This window comes from Pinus tabuliformis, chromosome 4_2 (assembly GCF_031772625.1).
Source record: "Pinus tabuliformis cultivar Carrire ecotype Pingquan chromosome 4_2, CPIR1, whole genome shotgun sequence".
Lineage (NCBI taxonomy): Eukaryota > Viridiplantae > Streptophyta > Pinopsida > Pinales > Pinaceae > Pinus > Pinus tabuliformis.
In genome coordinates, this window is record NC_142304.1 from 322,235,748 (window position 1) to 322,261,580 (window position 25,833).

The 25,833-nt window shown below is 40.4% G+C and overlaps 1 protein-coding gene across 1 annotated transcript in view; it reads right to left on the reverse strand.

Moving 5' to 3' along the window:
* LOC149169253 (uncharacterized) overlaps nt 1-25,833 on the reverse strand; it is a 198,447-nt gene that overhangs the window by 99,729 nt on the left and 72,885 nt on the right. The window lies entirely within an intron of this gene.

Here is a 25,833-nt window from a genome sequence, read left to right on the forward strand (position 1 = left end):
CAAGTTTGAAGGAGCCAAAGTTCTGCAATAGGAGTCGAAGTTTGAAGGAGCCGAGGGTCTGCAATAGGAGCCGAAATTCTTTGATAAGGGCCAAGGGTCTGCAATAGGAACTGAAGTTCTGTGATAAGGACCGAGGGTCTGCAACAGGAGCCAAAGTACTGTGACAGGAGCCGAGGTTTGCAATAAGACAGAAACTTGGAATTGCTTAAAGTCTATAACAGAGCCAAAAGTTCTTGACTAGGCCGAGATTCTACTTCTGACTTTGACTTGAAGAGGAGGGCTGACTTGGAGGGAGTCTTTGGTTTTGGGTTGGATATCTCATTTTGAATAGATTCAATAAGAAGAGGACTGTTGGGTTTTCCCCTTTTGAGGGGTTTTGCGTTGGCTTGAAAGCCTAAATCTGTCTCTTACTTCTTTGTGATCTTGGAGGATTAGTTTGTGTAATTGCTTGATGAAGAAGAAAAAATAAATAACAAAAGAAAGGAGATTAACTCTCACAAGTAATTACCAAGTAAGAAAATCCATTTTACCTTTTATTTCTAACATGGTTTCAGAGCTAAGGTGTGTTGAGAAATCTAGGGCAGCGATGATTAGGAGATTTCTCTTCTTGATAATTGCTTGTGATATGCTTTTACTTCTCGAATTATGATCTTCTCTTCGTTATATTATTAATATGTTCTTTTCATCAAGACAATTACCAAATAAACAATAGAAGACAAGGGACACAACATGTAGGCTTGTCAGCCAGGGCCAAAACCTCTCACTCTTTGAGAGGAAAACCCAATCAGAAATTCTTCTTATAGATCTTCAATTGATGAATACCAAGACCATGAAAAAAACCCTTGACTCTAGTGTCATCCCAAGACTCTTGTCACTAGCCTTGATGCTCTTCGTCTTCCCTTTTTCGGTTTCTTCTAGATATTGAACTGCTCTCCTTGGCTTCTTCTAGAGAATCTCGGTCTCTACTCTTCCACACTGCTCTTCTCGGCTTCCCTAGAGAATCTTGGTCTCTTAGGTTAACCCTATTTCAAAAACCCTAGAATAGTCTATGCTTCTTGATTAGTCTCTTCAAGAGAGAGAGACCTATTTCTCCTCGACTTCTTCTTGCGAGATCCTATACCCAAAAAAGGTCACCTCAATGCAGTAACAAATTCTTCGACCTTCTCTCTATGCCTTCAGACCTGCTTCCTTCGCACGTGGGAGAGTATATAACCCCAAATCAGAAACCCCAGAAGAATCTCTTCCTTCGCTATCCTTTCTTTGTTCTTCACTCTTCTCTTCTAGTCCTTTCTTCGCACTTATGCTTGTAGGCTCTTCTTCACCGAATTGCTTGCTTTCAAGTGAGGCCGAGTGTGGCTATATATACACATTGTCTCATGTCCTTTAGGCCGACATGATCACTTGAGGGAGAGCCGACATGATCTTCTAGGTTTCTCCATTCGTTGTAGGCCGACTTGAAGAGGGCTAGTGACAAGGTCTTGGAGGAATACTTTACATAGACAAGTGTGACTCTTTACAATGTGTAACATGACTTCATTACATGACAATGACTCTTTTATTCTTTTATGACTAGATGACAAAATTCCTAAAGGCTCTCAATGGGAGCCTTGACTCAAAAATAAAATCTCTTGCTCATGAAACCCATGATGCAAGCATTACAATAATTTTATTTTTCTTCTTTACATCTCTTTACATAAAATCACAATTACATGTCATTATGAAGACCGAACCTAGTTACACTTTTCAACACTCCCTCTTAACTAGGGAGGTATTCATAATGGTACTTGGTCATTCTCAATCTGAAGAATTTCTCATAAGAAGAATTGAATTGGTAACCCATTTGTTTAGCATCATATCAACCAGCATTGTTACATAGCAAGGCCTTGACTAACAACTCTATCTCTCCACAAGATCTGAGCTCAATGCTGGCGAGACCAATGATTTATAGACACTCTCATCATTGTCTCTCTCGAAACATACCCTACCTGGGTACTCAAGGTGTGTTCCATGAGGACTATTCTTATCTTGGACTCCCCAACCCTCAAAGAATATCGGTCCTCCATGACTACTCTTCTTTCGAATGCCCTATCTCATCCTCAAAGAGTATCGGATGCCAAATGATTACCCAATCCTCTCATTCTGTCTTCCTAGTGAAGACCAGAATGATGTGTTTATCTCTCCCTCTCAATTAGGGAGGACATATATATTCCATTAAAGGAATTTACTCATTCCTACACAAGGAATGTACCTAAGCTCCCTCTTGGCTTAGGAATTTCCAAGTTTCTTCCAAGTAAGAAACTTTCCAGACTCCCTCTCAAAATAGGGACCTTCAGCAGCTCCTCAGGTGGAGATGATCGAACAACCAACTGCTTGAAGAACTCCTTTCTTCAATGTCATGAATTTCTTCTTTGTTGTGGAGTCTTCATATTTTTGGGACTTCTTCATAGGACACATACCATCCATCAGTCATGTCATCATTTCTTTTATTGGAAAGTGATCCATTAGTCTTCATCTGGCATTACTTCATGTTATGCTACCTTCATCAAGCTTTCTTTTCCGTAAGGTTCTTGCATCCTTCTACATGGTTCTTCATGGAAGACATTCATAGTTCTTTCCTTTAGTAGCCCTGCATAAGCCCATCCAGATACTAGTTTATAAATAATGAATACTTAAATCATAATTACCTTTGTGATGGTCTTTCATCATGACATCTTCCTGTAGGCATCAACATCCTGCATATATGTTGACACATCTCCTAAAGATATGTCTTGTCAAGGGTCTCCATCTTTTTCCAGACTTTCATTAGAGTCTTCATATCTTTCTGGGAGATATCATAGTCAATCTTCTTGGTCCTTCCTTCCGATGTTCACTTCATTTACCATGGTTGCATAGCTTCATGATCTCTTCCTTCCTTTCTACACACATTTCTTTCCCAAGAGATTCAGAGTTCCTCAGTTGTAATCAAACACCTCATACTTCCATATGACATATTATGTTGATTTCATCTAATAAATATGTGACACATGCATTTTTGCATCCCTTTGAGATTCTTTCTTTGATCATGCCTCTTAAAATAGAGCAATAATCCATGTTGTCTGCATGACTTCCACAACATTAAATTTGAGCATACATACCTCATCTTTCCTTTGGTCCATCCATACTTCCTACAGCAGCTTCCTTTGAATGAAGGAATTTCATTCCCTTCATCTGCTTCACTGTCATGTTATCATACCATCAATCTATGAACTCCACAAGATTGGAATTCTTGAAGAAACACATACCTTTCCTCTTGATCGGTGAATCTTACATTGAAGATTTCATCAGAGAATCTTTGAGGATCTTGCATATCCTATCATACCGATGCTATCTTTTGTATGATAATCATTTTCCAGGTGACTTCTTATAATTATCACTTTGATCTTTCAATGAGGTTTCCCAGAGCTATATCTACATAGTTGATTTCCATAGGTGTTGTTCCAGACATCCATCATATTACATATGTCACGAGCTCTTACTTCTAATACTTTTACCATGATGTCATCTTCTAATATAATGCATCCTATCTTATTTACAATGCTTCCTATCTACAACAGAAGAGTGCCTTTTTAGTGAAGGAGATTCTTTCAATCACATTGGAGATCTTTCACTTCCTCCTTCTTAGGCTTCTTTGTCTCAGGCTCTTCTACTTCTTCGGTAATATGGGCTTCTTCCTTATTCCTCTTGTTATTGTTCCTTTTAGGACAATCTCTTCTATAGTGCCCATATTCTTGATATCTATAGCACTGAACCTTAGCCATGTCCTCGTTTTTCTTTTGAGGAGCAAAGTTTCCAAACTTTCCTTTTCTTCTTGACATAGCAGCATATGCTTGATTCTTGTTAAATTTGGACAACTAGGTCCAAACTCCATGTTCTGATGCTCAGATTAAGAGGCTAATATTTTTGTTGGATTCCTCTTTCTAAGAGGTGTAAAATCCATATAAAAATAGTCTTAATCCGATGAGCAGAACTTATATTGTGAATTTATTATTCTTAATAAATTATATGTGCAAGGTCAGCCAGTTTTGTAATGTAGGCTCACATGCCCAACAGATGTGTCACACACCCTCATTGATGGATATATATACAGGAAAAGTTGGAGAGAATTTTAACACAACTCAACTCACATCTTCCTCTCTCATCTTAGAGAGTACGCTACCTGGAGGACAAATTTCAGCCACACGTGGGAAGGACGAAGAGGACAGACCGTACGGATTTTCTACTGCTAGGATTTTCTGCTGCTAGGGTTTCGCATAAAGTTTGACCAGCGTTGACTTTGGTCAACGCTTGGTCCAATCAAGCTGAAAATTGGTGGAAAGTTCGATTTTTGAAGGCCGTACTATCTGGCACAAAAATCGAGGTCAAAGGGTTGACCGTTTTGCTGCTGCGTTAACTTTTAGCTTGCTGCCCCTGCGTTGACTTCTTGTAGAATTGACTTGGGTTGACTCATCTTCTAGTTGGAGGGATCTTGTGACACATCTGGGCTGGCTGACCAAAGGAGACTTTGCTGGTTGAAGCATCCTGTTGACCGCCGAAACGAACACACACATTTTTCTTGTTTCTGATTTGTCTTCTGTAAGATCTGCTTATATGTTCTATCTGCATTTTGCTTAACTACTTGTATGATTGCTGTGAGAAAAGTGAAATTGCTCTTAGCATAGAACATCTACAAAACTTTACATGGTATCAGAGCTGAGGTGAAGACAAACTCTATCTATAGCAATCATCATTGAAATAATCATGCCCTAATTGAAGTCAATGGATGCCTTTGTGTCGCTGTACATAGAGGATTATATACGCTATCAATGATATACGTTGTAACGGAAAGATATACAGCGCAACTGTAGAGGATATGTTTAAGCAGTAAAGGAAGCCGCAGTCATAAGGACATGAGGCTGCAGTCATGAAGAGTCAAATCGTAGTGATGAAGAGGTATTTGCAGGCTTAAGGCTCTGGCCAAAGTGCGAAGAGGAGTATTTCTGTGTCTTTTGTTTATGATCTGATTGGCCAAGTAAGGAAGGAGGCTAGCTGAGCTTGTAAAGAGGAGTTATGAGCATAAATGCAAGGGCTATTCTCTATGCACAGGCCGTTGAGTGATTTTGAGTTTTACAATGGGACAAAAGTCTGTTTTGATAGGGCCGAGAGGCCCAGCAAGGAGCAGGAAGAAGGCCGCAGTACCCTTGACCATCAACGTAGGAATTAAAGAGGTTTGAAGGCTGTATAGTGGGCTGTCGTAGAAGCCACAGAAAGCCCTAACCAGGGCCGAAATTTCAGGGTCCTGTGCATTGGTCAAAATGTAGTTGTGGACAGAAATATGACGTCTATCACAGGTATGTGCTTGTCTTTTATAATGATGAATTTGCCAGATACTATGGTCCAGATTAGACAGTTTGCAATTCTGGTATAATGGGCTGTAAGAAGATGCTTGGTAAAGCTCCAAGTATAGTCCCTTGAGAAGGACAACAAGGGTTGTTAGAAGGTAGATGATTTGGAGTCTTAAAAATGGATATATGGAAGAGCTTAAGGGTAGTCAAGTGGGCTTATTATCAGACCCCATCTTCTGTACGTATGACAGTGAAATATGACAATATGACAGAGTTTTTGACAGTGATCTTCTGCACTCATTGTAGTGTCACTTACTCTTATAACAGTTATGCATAGCAGTGATATTGTTCTCTTGACAAATGGAGATGATATATGGAAGAGATATTTGTTCCTATGACAATAATGTTTGGGCAGCGACTTTAGTGATATTTGGACAATGTTTCTTGATGTATGGAAGTGATTCTTGTATGACAGTGATTTATATGGTTGTGATGTGACAATGATATATAGGACAGCATGATGATGATGCATAGGCAGCATTATAAGATCATGAACATGAAGGGCTGCCTGATTTTGGAAATAATCATTAAGGTGTATGTAAGGGCTGAAGGAAAACATACAAGGGGACCTTTCCCCTCAAGTGTCACAAAGACATCTGAGATATTGCAACTGATCCATTCTGAACTTTCTGGTATGTTGCCTATAACATCCCTGGGGGGATGTTCTTACTATATGACATTTACTGATGACTTCTCTCGCAAAACCTGGATATACTTCTTGAAAAAGAAGGATGAGGCTTTCATGTGGTTCCGTACCTTCAAAGCCTTGGTGGAAAATATGACCGGAAAGAAGACCAAGATTTTGAGGACTGACAATGGCACTGAATATGAGTCAAATGAGTTCAAAGACTTCTGCAGAGAAGCTGGCATTAAGAGGGAGACTACCACTGCACTCTCTCCACGTGTTTGGGTTTTGTGGACAGAGAGATCTAGAGGAGAATCCGCAGTTCTAAAGAGCCCTCATACGCTGTCCCAAGAGGCCCTTACACGCTAAGAATAGGAGCCCTAAATCTGCAGTATATTGGGCCCTAAATCTTTGTTTTATTGGGTGCAGGTAAGGGCATTTCCAGTGAAGGAAGAGGGGACGTTTAGGTCACTCCTATGACTGTTTTGGAGTGAAAATTAACCAGCAGAAAGGCCTCAATAAAGGAGACAAAATTCTGGGTTGATTTGAATATTATGTGCGGGCTGGAAACTCTGTTTCAGCAGGCCGTGGGTACAGGAAGCCACCTGTGGTAGGCCGCAGGCCTTTACCCCACTGAAAAGGCATTGCGTGGGACTGTTTTGGGGCTAGATTGAGCCCTAATCAACAGCGTGGATGCAAAGGACTTATACAAGGGTAGCACGTAGTTTTTGAAGACTGTTTGGTGACTTGGTTAAGGGCTGTTGCAGCATATGGATGCCCTAACCAGTCACAATTAGGAGCAGCAGCGAAAACAGATTGGAACAACAATTTATGCCTTGTGTTGGGTCAAGGAATTTGATCAGTTTTGGATCAGATGGTTGGGCAACCTGTGGGAGCAAATTTGGAGGCTTGATTGGGTGATCGTAAGCCTCAATTAGTGCAGATCTGACTGTGTTGTAGTGTTGCAACGTGATGATGCAAAGGCAGCATGGGTAGCATGCAGCGTGATGATGCATAGACAGCAAAGAAGATATGAATCTCCACTAGGAGTATATTACAATGAAAAGACCAGATCTGTCATTCTTGTTGATTTGGGGTAGCAATGTGATGTTGTATAATGAGAGCAACATTACAGTCATTGAGGTGCAGATCCATGATGATTGAGAATTGACTATGACGATATATTTGCACCTGTGGCTCGATACACCACCATCCGATCCATCATAACCCTTGCTGTTACGCAAGGATGGAGTCTTCATCAGATGGATGTCAAGACCGCTTTTCTGCATGGTGCTATAAAGGAAGAGGTGTATGTAGAACAACCTCTGGGATTTGAAGTTCAAGATCGAGACACTTATGTCTGCAGGTTGAAGAAAGCCCTCTATGGGTTAAAGCAAGCACCCAGAGCTTGGTATGAGAGGATGGATAGTTACTTGATGAAGCTGGGCTTCACTCGAAGCAATGCTGATCCAAACCTTTACTTTAAGGTTGTGGAAGGAAAGCCTCTCATTCTATTGCTGTATGTGGACGACCTCTTCCTGACAGGTGGTGACCCTCTCATTCATCAATGTAAGAGGGAGCTTGCTGCTGAGTTCGAGATGAAAGACCTAGGACTGATGCACTATTTCCTAGGCCTAGAGGTCTGGCAGAGACCTAGAGAGATTTTCCTTTCTCAAGGAAAGTATATTGTGAAGCTTCTGGAAAGATTTGGGATGGTGGACTGTAAGTCCGTGTCGACACCAATGGAACTCAACTTTAAGAAGTTGAGTGGCAGCGCTGCAGGGCCTATCTTGGCCAATCCTACTGAGTATCGTCAACTCATAGGAGCTTTGATGTTCCTAGTGAACACCCGTCCGGACATATGTTTTGCAGTGAATACTTTGAGCCAACAGATGGTTGAGCCTCATCATTTTCACTGGGTTGGTGCCAAGAATCTTTTGAGATATCTTCAGGGCACGATAAACCATGGGCTGAGATACACTGTCGGGAGTGTGATACTCCGGGATATACTGATGCCGATTGGGCTGGCAGTGTGGTGGATCGTAAGAGCACATCTGGATGCTGTTTCAATCTTGGTTCTGCTTCGATCTCATGGATGAGCAGGAAGCAGAAGTCGGTGGCTTTGAGCACCGCGGAGGCCGAATACATTGCTGCTAGTATGGCCTGTTGTGAAGCAGTTTGGTTGAGGAAGCTCTTTAGTGAGCTGTTCCAACATGTGCTAGATACCACTGTAATACTCTGTGATAATCAGAGTGGGATTCGTATGACTGAGAATCCTGTGTTCCACGACCGATCCAAGCATATTGATATCAGGTACCACTTTATCCGGGATATGGTACAGCGAGGCGCCGTAAGGCTCGATCATATAGGAACTGATGAGCAGGTCGCAGATATTCTCACTAAGCCCCTGGGGAAGGTCAAGTTCCTAACCTTCCGTGAGAGTCTTGGTGTCGTGGAAAGACCCTATGATGTGGGTCCTGTTGGACGATGAGCTCTGGGAGCTCTGGGGGGCTTTGGGGATAGCTTCTCGAAGCTATAAGCACTCATAATGCTTCTGCCCCACCCTTGTGATTATTGAGCTGGTTCGCCACTCATTTAATCTGTGCCCCGTATGCATCCTACCCATTGAGTTCAGGGCTCATGGGAAGTACCTCTCATTTGGCCAATGAGGTGTGGAAAAGCTAGAGACTATTAGCAAAGACTGATGGACGCATCAGAGATTGCCGTACTCTCTATCTAGGATGGCATGGTCCAACCTCTTGATCTGGGATCAAGATTTGTGAGGTCTGGGACCTCTGGACTGATTATGTCAGTCGGGGAATGATGTCTTTGTGACTAACCCACTTCTATTCTGAAATAAAGAAGCCAGCAAAGCAAGTTTCGGCGGGATGACTCACGATGTTGATTGCACTAATAAATGGAGTTCTCCCTAGTTGAGAGGGAGTGTTAAATTTGGACAACTAGGTCCAAACTCCATGTTCTGATGCTCAGATTAAGAGGCTAATATTTTTGTTGGATTCCTCTTTCTGAGAGGTGTAAAATCCATATAAAAATAGTCTTAATCCGATGAGCAGAACTTATATTGTGAATTTATTATTCTTAATAAATTATATGTGCAAGGTCAGCCAGTTTTGTAATGTAGGCTCACATGCCCAACAGATGTGTCACACACCCTCATTGATGGATATATATACAGGAAAAGTTGGAGAGAATTTTAACACAACTCAACTCACATCTTCCTCTCTCATCTTAGAGAGTACGCTACCTGGAGGACAAATTTCAGCCACACGTGGGAAGGACGAAGAGGACAGACCGTACGGATTTTCTGCTGCTAGGATTTTTTGCTGCTAGGGTTTCGCAAAAAGTTTGACCAGCGTTGACTTTGGTCAACGATTGGTCCAATCAAGCTGAAAATTGGTGGAAAGTTCGATTTTTGAAGGTCGTACTATCTGGCACAAAAATCGAGGTCAAAGGGTTGACTGTTTTGCTGCTGCGTTGACTTTTAGCTTGCTGCCCCTGCGTTGACTTCTTGTAGAATTGACTTGGGTTGACTCATCTTCTAGTTGGAGGGATCTTGTGACACATCTGGGCTGGCTGACCAAAGGAGACTTTGCTGGTTGAAGCATCCTGTTGACCGCCGAAACGAACACACACATTTTTCTTGTTTCTAATTTGTCTTCTGTAAGATCTGCTTATATGTTCTATCTGCATTTTGCTTAACTACTTGTATGATTGCTGTGAGAAAAGTGAAATTGCTCTTAGCATAGAACATCTACAAAACTTTACAATTCTTCTCATTTGATCCTACATCAGCGTTTTCTTTTAGTCTAGTTTCTCTGATCTTGCATAGAGACCATGGATCATGGAATGGAGTAGCTTCTTTCTTTCTATAAATACTTGAAGTAAAGTTACCCCATTCTTCCAGTAGTGCATTTAATACCATTGTTATCATTTCTCTATCCGACATGACTTCTCCCAAATCTTGCAGTTTATCTCTTATTTTTGAAATCTTCATAAAGTATGAGGTTATTCCATCTTCCTTTGTCATCTTTAGCTTGTAGAGTTCCTGCCTTAATGAGATTACTTCTCCTGCAGTGCTTACGGAAAACAACTCTACCAATTTGTCATATATAGCTTTTGCAGTGTCTAATTTTGATACATATGGGATAAGAGAGTCTTTGATGGATTCTATGAGAATCCTCTGGGCCCTCACTTCCCCCTTCATGAATCTAGCATGTGCTTGAGTATCTTCTTTGGTAGGTTCGGTTATTGACCCCTTGATGTGATCCATGACCTCATTCTCAATGAGATTTAGGTTAGTTCTTTTCTTCCATGCAAGGAAGTTTGAAGCCCCAACCAATTTGTTGCTTTCTTTGCAAAAAGACATTTTGAGAGTATTAAATGAAGTCATAAAGTTACTTGAGTGATTGATGCTTGCTTCCTCCTTAATCTTGAGATTGATTGAAGATTATTCCTTGAAGAATTAATGAGAGAGTGTGTGCTTCACGATCCTTCTTGAATGTTATAGCCTTCTTTCGTTTATGATCTTGGAAATGCTTCTAGGGTTTTGATATGATGAAGATCTTGATCTCTTGCTTTGTGTTCTTTGACTTGCTTTTGATCCTTCTTTGAAGCTCAATTCTCATGTGCCTTCTTGCTTGAATGCCCCTTCTTGACTTCAGCACCTAAAATCTGATTCCATGTTGAGAAATCTAGGGCAGCGATGATTAGGAGATTTATCTTCTTGTTAATTACTTGTGATATACTTTTACTTCTTCGATTATGATCTTCTCTTCGTTATATTATTAATGTGTTCTTTTCATCAAGACAATTACCAAATAAACAATAGAAGACAAGAGACAGTATGTAGGCTTGTCAGCCAGGGCCAAAACCTCTCACTCTTTGAGAGGAAAACCCAATCAGAAATTCTTCTTATAGATCTTCAATTGATGAATACTAAGACCATGACAAAGACCCTTGACTCTAGTGTCCACCCAAGACTCTTGTCACTAGCCTTGATGCTCTACCTCTTCCCTTTTTCAGCTTCTTCTATATCTCAAACTGCCCTCCTCGGCTTCTTCTAGAGAATCTCGGTCTCTACTCTTCTACACTTATCTTCTCGGTTTCCCTCAAGAATCTTCGTCTCTTTGGTTAACCCTATTTCAGAAACCCTAGAATAGTCTATGCTTCTTGATTAGTGTTGAAGTTTCTAAGTCTACTTAGTTAGAAACCCTCCATGCACTTTATCTTATTTATTCCTACCTACTTGTTATGTTACTTAACAAGTTATTTACAATGTAAATACTGAAAATAAACACTAGTGCATGCTCAACATATTACAGATCAACAACTGAAGGTAACAGAAACAATCACACCATATGACATTGTTATTTTTGGACCAATGTCCCCGGAAAAACCCAACGTGGGAAAATCGGTGCAACTATCTGAGGGTTTTCTTATTAAGCAATATCAGAGTACAATCTACGTGTCGAAACTGGCCTACCCAACAGAGAATTTCCTTGGCAATAATACCTCTCAGTTTCTGACAAATCTCCAGGCTAAAACCCCGGATAATCCTTCTGACAGCTACTCAGCACCAACCTGCCCCAGAAACTCCAGTGTCATCCTCTCTTTGGACTGTGTTAGCCCCTCTCTACCCAGCGTTGGCCCTGCGTCTCCCCGAATGGGTGTGCGTCAGCCTTAGGAGGCCCTGCGTCAGCCCTCTGGCCCTCTGCGTCAGCAACGCTAGCCTCTCTGAGGCTCTGCGTGGCCCTGCATGAGCCTTGGCTAGCTCTGCGTCACTCTCCCTGGCTACTGCGCTGCTCTCCCAGTACTATCTCTGCCTCTCTGTCTCTCTGTACTCAATGCCCCTCAGCTGCAACTCCCGACCACTAATTCTATCTCTTAGCAAACCCCGCTCTAGAGAATAGAATGACTGATCACTCGGGTGTAATCTCCAAGTGACCCTCAAGCCTCCTCTTATACTTTTCCTGTTGACATATCAACGGCCGAGATTAAGTCCCTAATCAATGGCTAAGATTAAATCTGGCTTGATCCATGTCTTTTGGACCACTCTAACACAGTTTCATATTAATACACATTAATATTTTATTTAACTTAGGGACTCCATTAAAAATATTAATTATTTTAATATCTCCTGAACTGTTTAGAATTTGCCCAAACCCTTTTTGGGTATTGGAGGTCTCAAGTGCCCCAACTTCTCCACCAAATTTTGTGGCTAGAGCACATCCGATGCTACCCTAGATCAACAATTAGTCTCTTCAAGAGAGAGAGACCTATTTCTCCTTGGCCTTTTCTTGCGAGATCTTATACACAAACAAGTTCACCTCAATGCAGCAGCAAATTCTTCGACCTTCTCTCTATGCCTTCGAACTGCTTCCTTCGCACGTGGGAGAGTATATAACCCCAAATCAGAAAGCCCAGAAGAATCTCTTCCTTCGCTTTCCTTTTTTTGTCCTTCACTCTTCTCTTCTAGTCCTTTCTTCGCATTCCTTCGCACGTGGGAGAGTATATAACCCCAAATCAGAGACCCCGGAAGAATCTCTTCCTTCGCTATCCTTTTTTTGTCCTGCACTCTTCTCTTCTAGTCCTTTCTTCGCACTTATGCTTGTAGGCTATTTTTCACCGAATTGCTTGATTTCAAGTGAGGCCGAGTGTGGCTATATATACACATTGTCTCATGTCCTTTAGGCCGACATGAACACTTGAGGGAGAGTCGACATGATCTTCTAGGTTTCTCCATTCGATGTAGGTTAACTTGAAGAGGGATAGTGACAAGGTCTTGGAGGAATACTTTACATAGAGAACTGTGACTTTTTACAATGTGTAACATGACTTCATCACAAGACAATGACTCTTTTATTCTTTTATGACTAGATGACAAAATTTCTAAAGGCTCTCAATGGGAGCCTTGACACAAAAATAAAATCTCTTGCTCATGAAACCCATGATGCAAGCATTACAATAATTTTATTTTTCTTCTTTACATATCTTTACATAAAATCACAATTACATGCCATTATGAAGACCAAACCTATTTACACTTTTCAACAAGGTGAAGAGGAGACACTGCTACTAGACAGAAGAAAGAAGATCATCATTGTAGCAACTCAAGAAGATATCTTTTGGTAACATCTCACCTCCAAATCATTATGTCTAATCCAATGACATTTATGTGTAAGGAAAGCAATAAGCTAGAAGGATCATCCAACTTCAAGGCATGGAAAAATAGAATTGACATAGTCATTAGAGAGAATGATGTCATGAAATTCGTTCAAGGAAAGGTTCCTACTCCAAATGAGAATAATGCCCAGGAAGTGGAAAAATATGAAAAAGGAGAAATTAAGGCTCAAAGAATTCTCTTTGAGTCCATCAAAGACCACCTTATCACTTTTGTATCAAAACTATCTACTTCTAAAGAAGTCTATGACAGGGGTCAAGGGTCTGCAAGAGGAGCCGAAGTTTTGTGATAAGGGTCTAGGGTTTGCAATAGGAGCTGAAGTTTCCAATAAGATAGAAACTTGGAATTGCTTAAAGTCTATGACTGTAACAGAGCCAAGATTTCTTGACTAGGATGAGATTCTACTTTTGACTTTGACTTGAAGAGGAGGGCTGACTGTTGGAATTTCTAAGTCTAACTATTAGAAACCCTTCATGTACTTTACTAATTTATTCCTACCTACTTGTTCTGTTAATTAACAAGTTATTTACCATGTAAATACTGGAAATAGATACAAGTACATGCTCAACACATTACAGATCATCAACTGAAGGAAACAAAACAAACACACAAGTGACACCGTTGTTTTTGGACCAATGTCCCCGGAAAAACCCAATGCGGGAAAACCGGTGTAGCTATCCGAGGGTTTTATTATTATGCAGTTTTTGAATACAATTTGGGTGCCAAAACCGGCTCACCCAATAGAGAATGATGCAGGAGCATCCGGACTTAGCTAGCAATGTGAAAGATTGTTCACATGTTGTGGCTAAACAAGTTGAATTTCATTGCCCTGATTGGTCAAAAGTCAGTTTTACTGAGAGGGTTTGATCTCTCAAAAAATGAGTTGTATTTCATTATTGTAATAATTAGAAATTATCTTATTTTAGGTTCAAAGATTGTTAGCATAGGTGTGAGGTAGAGCTAAGAATTAGAAGATTTGTTGTTAGATTTATTAAAAATAGAGATTGAGTTGTTAGACATAGAGTGATATCCAATTGATTAAAGGAAGGAAAAATGTAATGAAAAGAGAGAGGATTGAGGAGGGGATTAAGTGGAGCGAGAGCAAGAATAGTGTGTGGATTTCATATGAAATAGAGGTCTTTTATTTTGTTGTAATCAGGCCCAAGGCCAAGACTCTGTAACTCTTTTATTATGAATAAATTGTTGTTGTGCGCATGATTACATATACAGCATGTGGAAATCCTCGAGTGCTTTGTTTTCTTTGTATTCGGGCAGAGTGTTATTTCCTTTGTTTTTCTATGTTTATGCCTAAATCACAAAATGAACAGAAGTCAAAGGCTTTTTATATAAATCTTATTGTTTGATCCACTTTAATCCTGACCGTTGGATCACCGATATCGGGTCGGCGGAGTTTATTACATCGTTTTGGTCCCGCAAGCGAAAACCCCGACTTACACTAAAAATCAGCGCAAAACAGAGATCGGATCCAAGTCCGGACATGAAATATTATTGACGGGAGCCTATACCTTATCGGGTCCGAAACACTGATCGAATCGGCACTTTGAAGTGCAAGGAGTCTAGACAGTGGGCATTGCGATTTGCGATCGGCCGATTCAATCGTGGCCGTTAGATCGTGAACTAATCGCAACCGTTGGATCACGAAAGCGATCGCGCTACAGTGAATGGTATTTCAGGCACCTTAAAGGTTGTAAGTTGTTTTGAAGGGTCGGCACCCGATCCCATTGAACCTTTGACACGTAGCCGCAAAGGAGAGATAAAAACTATTTATCGGGCGGTTAACCCCCGGCTTATTGTCTCACCTGAAATCTCCGACAACCATCAGATCTCACAGATCCAGATCGATGGTCACAAAGGATCAGCGCGTTGACTTTCGGTGTACGATGAGCGCGCCAATTTAAAAAGGTAAATTTCATTATTTTTGGCTGTTTTCAAAGGAATTCCAATATAAAAGGGAAAAGGTCGGGTTATATTTAAAAGGGAACCGTGGGGTGATTATTTGGGTTTTCGTGAATTCTACTTCCGCCTGCGTCATTTGTGGTATCAAAGCACAAAGATTAAGGTCGATTGCAGCAAAAATGCCACCAAGGAGAGGAGTTGGCATTGGTCGAGGAAGACCTGAAGAGAATGCAGTTCTGTTAGAAGAGATCCGAAGTCTGCGTACGAGAATGGAAACAATTGAGACTGCTCAGAGAAGAATACCTGATGAAGGAGTTGACAGTGCTAAAGAAGAATCTTCTGAGGAAGAAGAAGAGGAGGACAATGAAACTACCAGAGTTATCAAGATGTTGGCGAAAGTAGGAGGAAAAGCAAAGATGGAAATTCCTATGTATGAAGGGAGTCTCAATACAGAAGAGCTAATGGATTGGATCAATTCATTGGACAAATATTTTGACTATGAAGAGGAAACTGATGACAAAAAGAAGGTGAAATTTGCAGTTACCAGATTAAAAGGTCATGTTCATGTAGCTATTTGGTGGGATGAACTACAGACATCCAGAGCGAGGAAAGGAAAGTCCAAGATCAAGCAATGGGACAAAATGGTAAGTAAAATGAAAGCCAAATTTATGCCTAAAGACTATCAGTTAAATCTTTTCAAACAATTGCAAAATTTAAGGCAAAAAGGAATGTCTGTTAAGGAATACACAGAAGAGTTTTATAGATTGAGTATTAGAGCAGGACATGCAGAAGATGATATGGAGAAGGTAGCTAGATATATCAATGGTTTAAGGTATTACATCCAGGATGAGATCAGCTTGTTGAGTCTAAAGATTATTGAAGATGCCTATCAAGCAGGTTTGAAGGCAGAAGAGAAGATGTTGAGAAAACAGACTCAGAGGAATAGAGGAAGAAGCTCAGTAAGAGGTAGAGGAACTACCAGACCAAGGGGACAACAGCATCAACATGAAGCAAGCAGCTCAAGTAGCAGACCACCACAGAGGGGAGATTTTAACAGAGGAAGATTTGCACCCAGAGGAAGAGGCCAAGGAAGAGATGTTCGGTGTTATACATGTGGAGAATGGGGACATGTGTCATGGGACTGTCCTCATAATAAACCAGCAAGTCAGAGGAATGTGAATGTGGCTAAGGCAAAGCCAGAACCACCTCTACTTATGGAAAAGGAAGAACCCCCTAAAGTAGGAGAATCCCTGTTATTGAGAAGGACCTTGCTTAAGACAAAGAAGGAGATTGAAGAACCAGCTTAGAGGAAGAGTTTGTTCAGAACTACATGCAAATCTAAAGGTAAATGTTGTAAAGTGATAATTGACAGTGGAAGCACTGATAACCTTGTTTCTACAAAGATGGTGGACAAGCTAGGGTTGGTAAAGACAATACACCCTACTCCTTATAGAGTGTCATGGTTACAGAAGGGACATCAAATTATTGTGACAGAACAATGCAAGGTTGAGATACAAATTGGTACGTATAAAGATGTGATATTATGTGATGTAATGCCCATGGATGTATGCCATGTATTACTAGGAAGATCGTGGAAATTTGATCGAAAAGTTATTCATGATGGGAGGAGAAACACTTATACTCTGGAGAAGGATGGAACTAAACATACACTACTGCCATTGAAGGATGAAGTTGACAAAGGAGCACTTGAAAACAGTGTTATGTTGATGAGTGGGAAGGAGTTGTTACAAGAGGTTGAAAAGGGTGAAGAAATGCATTTTGTTGTCATAGGGAGACCTAAGGTAATTTTGACTTCCACAAACTTAGATGATTTACCTGAAGAAATCAAAACTTTGTTGAATGATTTTGCTGATATTGTTGTGGATGAGTTGCCAAATGCATTGCCACCGATCAGGAGTATTAGTCATCATATTGATCTAATACCAGGAGCAAGTTTTCCAAACAAAGCAGCATACAGATTAACTCCTCAAGAGAATGCAAAAGTTGGAAGACAAGTGCAGGAGCTGATGGATAAGGGGCTAACCAGAGAAAGTCTTAGTCCATGTGTTGTACCAACAGTACTCAGTCCAAAGAAAGGAGGTGAATGGCAAATGTGTACAGATTCCAGAGCTATAAACAAGATCACTATCAGGTATAGATTTCCTTTACCACACATGGATGATTTGATGGATTGTTTGAGTGGATCCAAATATTTTACTAAAATAGATTTGAAGAGTGGATATCATCAAATAAGAATTCGAGAAGGCGATGAATGGAAAACTACATTTAAAACAAACAATGGGTTGTATGAGTGGTTAGTGATGCCTTTTGAACTCACTAATGCACCTAGCACATTCATGAGATTAATGAATGCAGTGTTGAAGGAATATGCAGACAAGTTTGTTATTGTTTATCTTGATGATATTTTAGTTTTTAGTAAAAGTAAAGAAGAACATCTAGAGCATCTTAAGTTGGTTCTAAGAACTCTGCAGAAAGAGAAACTACTGATAAACCTGAAGAAATGTAGTTTCATGAAGGAAGAATTGATTTACTTGGGATTTGTAGTTTCTAAAGAAGGATTGAAGATGGATCCAGAGAAAGTCCAAGCAATTTGGAACTGGCCTATTCCCAGAAATATATTTGAGGTAAGGAGCTTCCATGGTCTTGCAAGTTTTTACAGAAAGTTTATCAAAGGATTTAGTGAGATTTGTGCACCAATTCTTGAAATAATTAAGGAGATCAATCAGCCATTCGAGTGGATAGAAGCAGCAGACAGAAATTTTAAATTGTTGAAGAAGAAAATCACAGAGAAACCAGTTTTGGCTTTACCTGATTTTGAAAAGGTATTTCAAGTTGAAACAAATGCTAGTGGAGTTGCAATTGGTGCAGTTTTGAGTCAGGAACAGAGACCAATAGCATACTTTAGTGAGAAATTGAATGAAGCTAAGAAGAAGTATTATTCTTATGATAAAGAGTTTTATGCTCTTGTTCAAGCCTTGAAAAGATGGAGACATTATTTGCTACCAAAGGAATTCATATTGTATTCAGACAATCATGCCTTACAATTCATCAATAACCAGCGGAAATTGAACCAGAAACATGCCAAGTGGGTAGAATTTGCAAAGCTTTACTTTTGTGATAAAACACAAGAGTGGTAAACCAAATAAAGTCGTTGATGCATTGAGCAAGGTAAGTTTTATTGTGCAAGAATTCAAAGTGGGTGTTGTAAGATTTGAAGAAATGGTTGAAATGTACAAAGATGATACAGATTTCAAAGATATCTATGCAACAGTTCAAAATCCAATAGTTCATAACAAAAGTCAGTGGATGGACTATCTCATTCAAGGAGGCTTATTGTTTAAAAGCAACAAGTTGTGTATTCCAAAATGTTCTATGAGGAAAACATAATAAAGGAGAAACATAGTGGAGGATTATCTGGTCACTTTGGACAAGATAAAACCTTTGCTCAGGTGAATGCTTTTTATTATTGGCCAAAAATGCAGACTGATGTTAAGAAATTTGTTGAGAAGTGCAGGATATGTCAGCATGCTAAAGGAAGGAGCCAGAATACAGGATTGTACCAACCATTGCCAATACCAGACCAACCATGGGATGCAATTAGCATGGATTTTGTTTTGGGCTTACCTAAAACTCAAAGGGGAATGATTCTATTTATGTTGTGGTAGATAGATTTTCCAAGATGGCACATTTCATTGCTTGTAAGAAGACTAGCTAATCTATTTTTTTCAGAAATTGTAAGATTACATAGATTGCCTGTAAGTATTGTGTCTGATAGAGAGACAAAGTTTGTAGGGCACTTTTGGAGAACTCTTTGGAAGAAATTGGGAACTAACCTCAGTTTTAGTTCAACATACCATCCTCAAACAGATGGACAGATCGAAGTAGCAAACAGGAGCTTGGGAAACATATTGAGAAGTTTAGTGTATCAAAATCTTAAGCAGTGGGATTTAGCACTAGCTCAAGCTGAATTTGCTTATAACGATACTCCAAACCGAAGTATTGGAATGAGTCCATTTCAGATTTTTTTGGAATGAATCCAAAAGCTGTGTATGAGCTCAGAAATTTGGGTAAACATGAGACAAGAAGTGCAAAAGCTGAAGAGTTTGCAGAGCAGATGCAGAGACTACAAGAAGATGTCAAAGGCAGATTGCAAGAAAGCAACAGCAAATACAAACAGAGGGTAGATATGAAAAGAAGAGAGAAAGAATTCCAAGTGGGAGATTTAGTGATGGTGTATTTGAGAAAAGAAATATTTCCTGCTACGACTTACAATAAACTGAAAATGAAAAAGATGGGACCATGTAGAATTAAAAGAAAGTTTTCAAATAATGCTTATGAAATTGAGTTCCCAGAAGGGATTGGAATATCACCTATCTTCAATGTTGCAGATTTGTATCCATACAAAGAGGCAGAGACAGAGCTACAGGAGGAAACTACAGGAGATGAAGTTCAAACTGTGAACTGGGAAGAACAAATGCCAAAGACAACTAAGAAAGAAGTGGAAGTTGTTTTGGAGAAAAGAGTATCCAAAAGAACCAGAGGACAGACTTATTTCCAATATCTAGTCAAATGGAAAGGACAGACAGTGGAGGATGCTAACTAGTTGACAACAGCAGAATTGCAGAAGTATGGAGTAAGTCCTGAAAGTTTGAAGGACGATTCTTTTCTTCCCCGGGAGTCTGAGGCAGCACATTCGGACTTAGCCAGCAATGTGAAAGATTGTTCACATGTTGTGGCTAAACAAGTTGAATTTCATTGACCTGATTGGTCAAAAGTCAGTTTTACTGAGAGGGTTTGATCTCTCAAGAAATGAGTTGTATTTCATTATTGTAATAGTTAGAAATTGTCTTATTTTAGGTTCAAAGATAAGTTGTTAGCATAGGTGTGAGGTAGAGCTAGGAATTAGAAGATTTGCTGTTAGATTGATTAAAAATAGAGATTTAGTTGTTAGACATAGTTAGAGTGATATCCGATTGATAAAAGGAAAGAAAAATGTAATGAAAAGAGAGAGGATTGAGGAAAGGATTGAGTGGAGCAAAAACAAGAATAGTGTGTGGATTTCATATGAAACAGAGGTCTTTTATTTTGTTGTAATCAAGCCCAACGCTGAGACTCTGTAACTCTTTTATTATGAATAAATTGTTGTTGTGCGCTTGATTACATATACAGCCTGTGGAAATGCTCAAGTGCTTTGTTTTCTTTATATTCGGGCAGAGTGTTATTTCCTTTGTTTTTCTATGTTTATGGCTAAATCACAGAATGGACAGAAGTCGGAGGTTTTTTATATAAATCTTATTGTTTGATCCGCTTTAATCTTGACCATTGGATCACCGATATCGGGTCGTCGGAGTTTATTACATCGTTTTGGTCCCGCAAGCGAGAACCCTGATTTACACTAAAAATCAGCGCAAAACAAAGATCAGATCCAATTCCGGACGTGACATATTATTGACGGGAGCCTATACCTTATCGGGTCCGAAACACTAATCGGATCGGCACTTTGAAGTGCAAGGAATCTAGACAGCGAGCATTGCAATTTGCGATCGGTTGATTCAATCGTGGCCGTTAGATCATGAACTAATCGCAACCGTTGGATCACGAAAGCGGTCACGCTACAGTGAATGGTATTTCAAGCGCCTTAAAGGTTGTAAGCTGTTTTGAAGGGTCGACACCCGATCCCATTGAACCTTTGACACGTAACTGCGGAGGAGATATAAAAATCGTTTATCGGGCAATTAACCCCCGGCTTATTATCTCACCCGAAATCTCCAACAACCGTCAGATCTCACAGATCCAGATCGACGGTCACAAAGGATCAGCGCGTTGACTTTCGGTGTACGACGAGCACAGCAATTTAAAAAGGTAAATTTCATTATTTTTGGTTGTTTTCAAAGGAATTCCGATATAAAAGGGAAAAGGTCAGGTTATATTTAAAAGGGAACCGCGGGGTGGGGTGATTATTTGGGTTTTCGTGAATTTTGCTTCCGCCTATGTCAGAGAATAATCTCGACAATAGTACCTCTCTACTCGGAAGTAGATATTCTGACTGAAACCCCGGATGAACACTCCAACAACTCCCAGCTCCAATCTGCCCCATGAAAACCCCAGCGTCTGCCTCTGGGGAATGCGACAGCCATTCCTGGCCCTGCGTCAGCCCAATAACCCCTGCGTCAACCTCTGGAGGCACTGCATCAACCTCTAGAGCCTCTGCGTCACCCACACTAGCTCTCTGAGGCACTGCACAACTCCTAGCTACCTCTGCATGGGCCCTAGCTGGCTCTACGTGGCCTCTAGCTGGCTCTGCATCCCTCTCTCTCGGCTTCTGTGCTGATCCTCCTGGTACTATCTCTCTACCTCTCTGCTTCTGTATTCACTGCCCCTCGCTGCTGATCACTAATTCTATCTCTCTTAGCAAACCCCTCTCTAGAGAATAGAATGACTAATCACTCTGGTGTATTCTCAAAGTGACCCTCAAGCCTCCTCTTATACTCTTTTCGTTGACAGATCAACGACTGAGATTAAGTCCCTTATCAACGGCTAAGATTAGATCTGGCTTGATCCATGACTTTTAGACCATTCTAACACAATTTTATATTAATTCACATTAATACTTTAATTTCCCTAATTTTAGACTTAGGGACTCCATTAAAAATATTAATTATTTTAATATCTCCCAAATTGTTTAGAATCTGCCCAAACCCTTTCTGGGTATTGGAGATCTCATGTGCCTTAGCCTCTCCACCAATTTTCGTGGCTAGAGCACATCTAATGCTACCTGAAATCAACACTAACTTGCAGGGAGTCTTTGGTCTTAGGTTGGATATCTCATTTTGAATTGATTCAATAAGAAGAGAATTGTTGGGTTTTTGTTAAATTTCGATGATGTGTTCTTTGCTTTGAACAATTACTTCAATGTTTGATATTAGCCCATTTACAATTCTAATTTAATTCCATTAGTAAAATTGCAATAAATTCAAAGGTCGTGATTCTTCTGAGCTCTGGTTCATATGGTCAAGTTTTGAAAACCCGTCAATAGATTTTTGAAGAGGCTTGACAAAACTATGCTATCAAACAAAATCATCTTTTTCTTGCATTGTAGCATAGGAAAACTAATGTGTTGATGCTTTGAGAGAATTCACATTCAAAAGACACACTTCCTACTTTATGGCTCACACCTGCAACACCCCAATTGTGTGAGGTCTATTAAAAGGGTGTGGAATTATTGTTGAGGCTCACGGAAAATGTGGAATGCATTACTTGGTGGGGACTAGGATATCCTATTAACTAGGTTAAATATTGTTGCATGGCTACAGGAGGTAAGCATCACAACATTCTTAAAAGGATGAACTTGAGCAGTCTAACCAGAAGATTCAGTTCAGCCCTTGCAATGAAGAATTCCAAACTCAAGAAGCCAAACTATGATATTTCTTAAAAGTGGTTGAATTTGTCATGTAAAAGGAGCTCAGCTTCAAGCTAAATTACGCTAGATCAAATCAGGCAATAAACAACAAAAGCCTTTTTTCAAGGCCTTGGCCTCCAAGAAAATTGTTGAAACGATAGCATCCCTCAAATCAAAATATCACATCACAAAGGAAGAAGATATCGAGAAGCAATTTGTGTGTCACTTATAGGACTATTTCTCAATCTCAAGGGATGAATAAAGACCATAGGGTGCTCATGCAGACATACCTTGATGTTTTACCATGTTGCCATTCCCTCAACATGGCATGAGAGGATAAGTTGACAATTTCCCTAATGGAAATGGTCGATGATAAGACTACACAAGTTAACATAATATTGTGTGAGTTCTACCATGCCCATGGTGTTGAAAACCGGCCTAGTCCAAACCAAAACCAATCAAACCATCCAGCTAGACAAGCCCGAGGTCAAACTAGCCACCAACCCAAACTGGAGGACCGATTTGTACCGGATTGAAACAAACTGGTCCACAGCAACTGATCTTGTCTTAAACAAGTCACGTTGTAAAAACCTAACTTCTACACCCTAAACATATAACCTAACTCCTAAACCCTAGCAATGTTGACAAACAATGGTAATCTTAAATTCTTAAAGTAAAGTTAACAATTCATTTATCTTTTATTTTACTTTAATTGACATTTCCTTGATCTTTACTTTTCCTTTATCTTTCAGTTTACTTTAGTTGACATTTCCTTAATCTTTACTGAAGTAAAATGAAAGATAAAGGAATTGTCAACTTATACTTAAATTTTTAACATTACCATTAATTGTTCTAGGATGTTTGAGAGTGGTTCCAACCTTATCAAACTTCATATGGAGAAAGTAGAATTCATATCATACTCAAAATCCAAGAGACTTAACGATTTTCAAGATTTTAGGCTTGGTAGGATTGCAACATTTTCGTTGAATCCTATCATATATGAGGGTATGGGATTAGTATTTAATCAAGAGCACCAAGCCCTTTATCTACCTTGATGTTGATGGTCTTGATTGTTAAACCTCTTTGATGTTGGTGGTATTGATCACTGAACTCCTCTGCCATGGCCTTAATAAAAATGTACCCTTCAGTCAAACCAAAATCATTGGTTAGACATTGTTACTTTTCCTTTCAACAAGGGTACCCTACCAAAATTTTAGTCGAGCAAAGTAGTTTGTGGCATGGCATAGCCTTCCTTTATGATCTGGTTGCATTTTGATTTTCAATGCTTTTACATTTCCCAAGGCAATTCACATTGTTTGAGGGATTTCACATATATCAAGGCATTGGTTACACCTCCCAAGCATTGTTGGCACTATTTGGCACACATAGACATCCTCTTAACATGTCACGAGGAGGATCGTTGAACATTGTCCTTATTGGTCACTTCCGAGCTGATTTCCACATGACTTGAGGGCAGATTTGCACTTAAGACAGTTGTTGCACCAGTTTTCCCAAGTTGGGTTTTTCGGGGACATTTGTCCAAAAATAATTGTGTTATATTTTATGTGTGTGCGCTAGCATTTCTCAGCTTCCAGCGTTTTATTTTTTCCGCAGAATTTCTTTTGTGAAGGTTGCAATGTGTTTATTTCGATATTTGTCGTAGCAGATAAATTGTTAAATTAATTAAAAATTAGGACAAATAATACCAGTTGCTGCAATAAGATTCTAGTTTTGGGAATTTTCACATGGTATTAGAGCGCAGTTGATCAGCCGAGAGCTCAAAGGTGAAAGAAGGAATTTCGTTGTGCAGTGAGAGCAACAAGCCAAAATTCCCAGGAGCAGCGCAGTCCTTTGCCAGGCAAGGCGAGTTACTCAAGGAAGTTCGATTTTTCTAAGCGGAGAGGTAGAAAAAATTCAATTTTCCACATCGAGTGACTCTGGAGGCAAAGGCAGCAACTCAGATTTTTTCATAGGGCAGATTCCAGGGTAACGCAGAGGCTTTTGCAATGGTTCGCTAGAGCAGCGCCAACATCGGGTGAAAGAGAGAAGAGCACACACAAAGGGAAAATTTCTCTCAGGGAACTTCTAGTCTCAAGAAGTTCGATCTTTCCTTGCAGATTGGCAATAATTGTGAGCAGATCTTCTCAGTCCAGAAGGGATTGCGAGTAGCATAGCAGCAGTCAAGCAGAAGGAAAGAGGGAGTTTCCGACAGTTCGTTGAAATGGCCACTGCAGGGCTTCGTGATCAGGATAGGTTGGATGGAGCTTCCAACTATGTCATCTAGAAGGCTAGGATGTCCTTCCTTCTAGATGAATATGACCTGAAAGCCTACATTGATAATGTAGTGGTAGTTCCCCAGGATGCAGATCAACAGAAAGAATACAAGAAAGAGATGGCGCGAGCGAAGCGATTGATCTTGGATGGAGTCTGGGATCATATAGTTGGCAAAGATACTGCCAAACAGATGTGGGATTCTCTCTCCACATTATACCAGGGAACTTCCGAGCAGCAGAAGATGTTTCTTGAGGAGAAGCTGAGATGCATCCAAATGTAAAAGGGGGAAGGCATAGATCCCTTCCTTACCAAGATTTAGGAGGTCCAAGACCAGCTGTCAGTTGTTGGGGCAGCACCTCAACCCACGGAGCTAGTGCAATTGGCACTCAACAGTGTCTCAGAGGATTGGCAAGTCTTTGTCCAAAGCATATTAGGCAAAGATAGGCTACCAAAGTGGGATAGGATGTGGGTTGATTTGCAGCAAGAGGAGTTGAGATGAGCTCTGTTAAAGAGCTCCATCAGTGGTAGCAACAACAGCAGATCGAAGGTGGTGAAGGAGGAGGAGAATGTGGCCCTCGCATCAAAGGGTCCCAGTCAGGGGCAGGGGGAGCAAAGGAAGAAGGACCTGTCAAAGGTCAAATGCTTCAGGTGTGGTGAACTTGGTCACTACAGTACCCAGTGTCCTCTCAAGAAGAAGGACAAGGAGGAGAAGTAAGACCAGCAGGCAGCCTCAGCAGAGATCAACAGGTTGTCCTCCAGGTTGGAGGAAGACTTCGCTATGATGGCCCACATAACTCTAGGAGTGAGGTGGGGTGACTTGGAGTTGTAGCCCCAGAGAGCTACAAAGATTGGGCAGGGTCCTTGAGGAGTCCACCTCATGGATCATTACCTTGCTACAGGGGCCCACAATATTCAGTAGTAGGATGGATCAATGGCAGTTGATGCAGTCAGTGCCAGAGTGACAATTGCAGACTGG